This window comes from Zea mays, chromosome 5 (assembly GCF_902167145.1).
Source record: "Zea mays cultivar B73 chromosome 5, Zm-B73-REFERENCE-NAM-5.0, whole genome shotgun sequence".
NCBI classification, from domain to species: domain Eukaryota; kingdom Viridiplantae; phylum Streptophyta; class Magnoliopsida; order Poales; family Poaceae; genus Zea; species Zea mays.
Window position 1 is genome coordinate 52,335,902 of NC_050100.1, and position 7,216 is coordinate 52,343,117.

Below are 7,216 nucleotides of genomic sequence, written 5' to 3' on the forward strand. Positions count from 1 at the left end.
TCAGATCATCTTCTCTTTCCCAAGTTGCTTCTACCTCTGAATTATGGCCCCACTTGACTTTGCACATTCTGATGGTGCTTCTTCGAGTTACTCTGTCCACTGTCTCTAGAATCTGAGTTGGTTTCTCGATATAAGTTAAGTCTTCTTGAACTTTGAGGTCCTCGGTTGGCAATTGCTCTTCTGGTACTCGCAAACACTTCTTCAGATGAGACACATGGAACACATCATGCACTACTGATAGATTCTCTGGTAAGCTGAGTTGGTATGCCACTTCTCCATGTCTTGCCTGAATCTAGTACGGTATGATGTGTCGAGGTGCTAGCTTGCCCTTGACTCCGAACCTTTTGATTCCTCGGATGGGTGACACCTTCAGGTAAACATAATCTCCCACTTCAAAACTCAACTCTCTTCTTCTTGTGTCAGCATAACTTCGCTGTCTAGACTGTGTTGTCTTCATATTCTCTCGAACCATTCTGATATTCTCTTTGGCTTCAAGCAAAATATTTGTACCAAACACCTGCCTTTCACCTGATTGGTCCCAGTGCAACGGAGTTCGACAATTCCTCCCATAAAGTGCTTGGAATGGTGACATCTTCAAACTGGCTTGTTAACTGTTATTATAGGAGAATTCTGCATAACGTAGCCTCTTGTCCCAACCTGACTTGTCTTGCAAAGCACAAGCCCTCAACATGTCTTCAAGGATCTGGTTGGTTCTCTCAGTCTGACCATCTATTTGCGGGTGATAAGCTGAACTGAACTTCAAATGCGTGTCCAAAGCTTCATGCAACTACTGCCAAAAATGAGAAGTAAACTGGGTTCCGCGATATGATATTATCTTCTTTGGTACTCCATGCAAGCATACAATCCAGGGCATGTATAGCTCTGCCAACACCACACTATTATAGGTGGTCTTGACTGGTATGAAATGAGCCGCCTTTGTCAAGCGGTCCACTACTACCCAGATGGAGTCATAACCGGCTCGAGTGCAAGGCAAACCGACTATAAAATCCATCCCAATCCCATCCCACTTTCACCGAGGAATCTGCAACAACTGCAACAAACATGCAGGCCTCTGATGCTCCGCCTTGATTCTCTGACAACTGTCACATATGGCAACATACTCTGCGATCTCCCTTTTCATACTGTACCACCAGAATCTTTTCTTCAGGTCTTGGTACATTTTCTCGCTGCCATTCCTTGAGAATCAGCTCCCGAATCGATTTGATGTCGGGAACACACAACCTATCTTTGAACCATACTACGCCTTTCACGTCTTCCCGGAAGTCCTAGTCTTTCCCATCTAAGATCAGCTGCCGAATTTCATTGATCTTCTCATCATCTTTCTGCCCATCCTTGATTTCTCTCTCTAGAGTGGGATCCAGTTCAACTGTCACTCCTTGGGTGTTGTTCAAAAATCCGAGACTCAGCCTGTTGAATTCCTTTGCTAGTTCATATGGCATCGGATGAGCGACCATCATGTTGATTTGACTTTTTCTGCTCAAAGCATCTGCAACCACATTAGCTTTGCATGGGTGATAATGTATCTCCAGCTCATAGTCTTTGATCAACTCCAGCCATCTTCGCTGCCTCATGTTCAATTCAGACTGGGTGAATATGTATTTGAGACTCTTGTGGTCTGTGTAAACATCACACTTCTGCCCATATAGATAATGCCTCTAGGTCTTCAGTGCATGAACCACTGCTGCCAATTCCAGGTCATGTGGGGGTAATTCCTCTCATGAGTTTCAGTTGTCGGGACGAGCATGCCACTACTCTTCCTTCTTGCATTAGCACGCATCACAGACCAGTGTATGAAGCATCACAATACATTGAGAATGGCTTATGAACGTCTGGCAGAATCAACACAGGTGTTGTAGTCAACTTCGTCTTCAATGTTTCAAAGGACTCTTGGCACTCTGGGGTCCACTTGAACTCAACTTTCTTTGCTAGCAGGACTATCATTGGCCTGACAATCTTGGAGAAACCTTTAATGAAACACCGATAGTATCCGGTCATTCCAATGAAACTCTTGATTCCCCGGACATCTCTTGGTGCTTTCCAGTCGAGGATATCTTCCACCTTCGGATCCATAGCTAATCCATCTCGGTTTATGATGTGACCAAAGAACAGGACATTGCTGATCTAGAACTCACATTTGCTCAGTTTGGCTTACAACTGATGCTCTCGTAACTGTTGCAATACCATCTTCAAATGCTCCTCGTGTTCTTCATTATTCTTAGAGTATATGAGAATATCATCGATGAACACCACTACGAATTTGTCGAGGTAGTCCATGAACACACTATTCGTCAAATACATAAAGAAAGCTGGTGCTTTTGTCAATCCGAATGACATGACTGTGTACTCATATAGCCCATACTTGGTGATAAATGTTGTCTTCGGTATATCCAAAGGTCGGATCCTGGGTTGATGGTAACTTGACCTCATATCTATCTTTGAGAACACTCCGACTCCTCTCAACCGATCAAACAGATCTTCTATTCTTGATAGAGGGTACTTGTTCTTGATGGTGACTTAATTCAAAGATCTGTAGTCAATGCACATCCTCTTGGTCCCATCTTTCTTGTCCACAAACAGAACTGGAGCGGCCCAAAGCATAGTACTTGGTCTGATGTAGCCTTTCTCCAACAACTCATCGATCTACTTCTTGAGTTCCACCAATTCTGGTCCAAACACTCTGTAGGTTCTCTTAGAAATAGGGGCGGTGCCATGTTCAAGCTCTATGGCAAACTCAACTTTACGCTCGGGTGGCATGCCTGGTAAGTCCTTTGGAAACACGTCAAGGAACTCTGACACAACTCTGATAGCCTCAAGCAGGTTGGTCTCCATTCCATCTACAAACATATGGTGACAGGCTCCTTCGTCTAGATCAGGCATGAACAGTTCAGTTACTACTTCTTTCTCAGATGGGGACACTAACTTTACTGTCCTCTTGTCACAGCTGACAGTTGCTTGGTTTCTGTGTAGCCAATTCATCCCTAGGATGACATCTAACTCTTGAATACCCATTACTACTAAGTTAGTGGGGAAATCTATCCCCCTTATTTCAATCCTTAGATTCGAGCACATCTTATCGGATTGAACTTTTCCCCCAATTGAATTAACTCTTAGGGGTGGAATCATTAGTTCTACGGGGATGTTATGTGCTTCTACCCATGATGTAGAAACAAAAGAATGCATGGCACCAGTATCAAATAGTACTTTTGCTAGATGAGATTCGACTAGAAACATACCTACTGCCACATCTGCTGCATCCTGGATTGCTTCAGCCTCCAAGTGGTTCACCTTTCCACAGTTGTAGGCCTGGCCACGGCCTCCTGGTGCTTGCTGTGGTGCTCCTTGTCTTGCTGGGGTGTTGGAAGCTGGCTGTTGCTGAGCTACTTTCTTCGGGCAATGAGTCGCTCAGTGACCTTGTTCCCCATAGTGGAAACATCCACGGCCTCCTCCTTGCGCTAGGGATGTCTGGCTACTCTGATTGGTGGCTGGGCTAGGAAGGCGAGGTGCTTGGCTGCCCTACTACTGATACTGGTTTCCTCCCTGTTGGTTGTGCTGGCGATACTATTGCTGCTGCTGAGGGAACTACCTCTGGAACTGCTATTGATGCTAGCACTGGTGTCCTTAAGGGTAACTCTGCTTGAACTGCTGGGGTGGATTGCTTGAGAAATAAGGACATCTGCTGCTACCAGCCTAATGTCCACCGATCTTGCGCTTTCGGTCTTCCATCTCCTAGCGCTTCCTCTCAGTCATGATATTGATCAGATGCTGAAAGGTAAGGAAGGTATGGTTCATCAGCTAGTAGTGAAGAGGGTCAACCAAACCTCTCAAGAACATGTACTGCATCTTGGCATCAGTGCTGACATCCTTAGGTACGTAGCGAGATAGTTGCAGAAATTTGTCCTTGTACTCACTGACAGACAGGAGCCTTTGCTTCAAATGCCAGAAATTCTTCCTTCCTCACTATCATCAAACCTTCAGGAACATGGTACCGGCGGAAGTTGTTTCTGAACTCTTCCCATGTAATGGCTTTAGGGTTAGCATGAGTGGTGAGGTAGGACTCCCACCAGGACTGTGCTGCTCCCCTTAGCAGACAGGGACCATACAGAACCTTCTAACGGTCATTGCACTGAGCGGTATGCAACTCCCGCTCCACTGTGCACAACCAGTCTTCGTCATCCATGGGGTCTGCAGAATGGGCAAACACAAGGGGATGACTCCTCATGAACTCCGCACGCTTGTCTCTTGGCATCTGCGGTATCTGCCCTTGCGGTTGAGGTGAGGTTGCTACTGCTGCACCTGTTGCATGGCTGCCAGGGTGTGACCAATTGCTTGAACTACCTGAGTCTGCATCAGAAACATTTGCTCGATCGTCATTGGAGGTGGTGGTGGCAACTGCTGCTGGGGTGCCTCATCCTAGGGTGCATGTGGCTCTTGCTTGGCATGCCTTCCACCTCGGCGCATGTTGTCAGACATCTATAGAAAGCATACACACATCAGATCTGACCCTGCAGTCTCTCAGCATAAGAAAAGATATATAGAAGTCTTCATAACGCTGAACGAATGAGCATCTTCACTGACTCTCCACACAGCCAAACACAGCTTCTCAAATAAAGAGGAAAGTGGAAATAAAAGGTTGCCCAACTAAATGACTAACTTTATTAATAACTACACCAAGTTGTAGGGGATACCCACACCTTGGTGACAATCATTACAAAGACCCAAATCCATCATAAGTTCATCACGAAAAGCATAAAAACACATGATAAGCAAACTAAAACTAACTAGGACTGACCAAGACTAAGACACTAATTTAAACATTTATTACAGACTCTGACTCTATTAATCTAGGGCTCCAAGTCTATTTTGATCCTGCAGTAATGGGTGCCATAAGCATGATGACCATGGGGCGGCGAGCGGTAAGGGTGTTGAGTCCCGACCGGGGTAGGGGAACCATCCTCCTGATGGCGGCGCTCCGCGCGCTTAGCACGCATTTCCTCAATCTCTGCCCGAGCCTTGCCCAACTCGTCAAGGGTGTGGTCCAACTCGGTGTTGAGCACAGTGACCAGGTTGACCATACTGCTCAATCTGGGATTGCCGTCACCAACTGGTGAGACAATCACACTTCCGGTACTGTCGATCGAATGACGGGGGTAGTACTTTAGGTTGAGGTCGTCAGCTACCCCGCTGAACAACGAACAGTACTGCGAAAGCGCGCTCTGTGCAACATCCTGCATGGCTGCCTCGGCAATGTCCCGCTCAGTGATAGAATAATGCTCTGATTAGGCCTCTACACCCTGGAGATCATCGTCCGGACGGCGCACCAGGCAAGCAGCCTCCCATTGGTCCAGGTATAACCCGTGATGGTGCTGGTAGACTACACAACAGTACTCGATGGACCAAGTGTGTCGATCGATGGTCCAACATAGTAAGATGTCGAGAGCATCGTGGAAATGACAACCACGAGCGGTGTCACGAGTGATGAGTCGGGAGATCCATCCTTTGGTTCCTGCTCCTCCGAAAGCTCCATGCTGTGGCTCGAACTACCACCATCGTTGTCATCTCCGTTAGGGTCTTCTCTAGCGGATGGGGTGCCCTATGGTGGTGCAGGGGCACCTCTAGCTAAGGCACAGGGGAGGGTTGACTCGCAGACTCCACCTCCTGCTGAGGCGAGGGGAAAGAGTCCTGCTGCTACTACTCCTGGCGTCGACGCTCCTGCTCCTCGTGCAGGCGACGATGCAGTCTCTCCAGGTGACTCGACTGTCCTGCCACCGTGCGGCGTAGTGGACGCTCCGCAAGGTGAGAGGGCAAGAAAGGGATCACCAATTTACGTGCAGTGCATCTAAGACGAGCCATCTACAAAAGATATCGTGAGCACAAGAGTGAGAACAGAACTATGGGCGTGTTTGGTACCTGGCCTAAGCCGCCGCCACCGGCCTCACTTTTCCCGTCGCAACTTAGGCGTGTCGTGGTGCCACACGCCACACACCAAACACGCCCTATATGACCAGCAAGTAAACCAAAAGCAAAGTGAGATAAAAATTTTGTCAAATGAGTATATAGATGGAAGTATAACATAGAATTGGTCAAGATGACCAACTTTTGAATTGACACCAAAGGTCAAGGTGAGAATAAGGGTTTATAGTCCTTAGGTCGATCATTCTAGTCTAGGTTAGTGGTCCTACAGTCAGCAAGTCTTTGATACACTTATGTCACACCCGGTTTTGGAAGGCAAACCGAATGCAAACCATTGTCACTTATGCACCTCAAGTTCCTCTAATTATTCAGCTAAGGGCGTCCCATTCCACCCTCATGGTTGTACTGTTATCTCGGGTGGTCTCTCAACGAACAGGTCCTTACAGAGAGGTACTCAGGGAACAACCTGAGTCCCCTAAAGTATCACAATTCATCATCATAATCAATATCATCATATCATAAATATTCTCATCATGTTCATTGATTTAAAGTAAAGCAATAGCATGAAGCTAATCGTAATAACCCAAAAGGTAATCAAGGACAAGGTAAATACAAAGATAGTAAATCCTTGGGTTTTGATTAAGTAATGCGGGACAATGAATTATAAAGTAAGTAGGACATAATGGGTCAGAGGACACTTGCCTTCACTAGGTTGTTGCTCAGGGAAGTCTTCGGCAACACACTCAGGAACCACGAACTGCTCGTTGTATACGCAAAGCAATCATGCATTCAACACATTCGGGAAATGATATAGGAACAGTACACCAAACATATGCAATCAAGTGAATATAAGTTCAACAGAAAAGTACAAATAACATAGTGAAATCTAGATTCTAGGGTAAATAAATAAATTTAGGGTTTTGTGGTTCTCTAAGTACTGCTTATCTCAGTGGATTACATAACTTACCATAGTCATCTTATGGAGTATTAAAATTATACCAGGGATGGGTTCATACATTACATGATATTAACCTCACAATGTTAATCACTTGATTATCATTAGTGTTCTCCTTTTTACTTTCTTTTAAATAATAAACCATTACTTCAAATGCACCTATAGCCTAGGCATAAAATTAAGACATGCAAATAATGAAGGATAATAATCTAAACAGGTAGAGAGTAATTTTATGAACATTTTGCAATTTGAACCACCCCATTTGGAGTTCATATGCAAAAGATATGAAATAAACAACATTTGGAATTTAGAATACAAAATTAGGCCTAT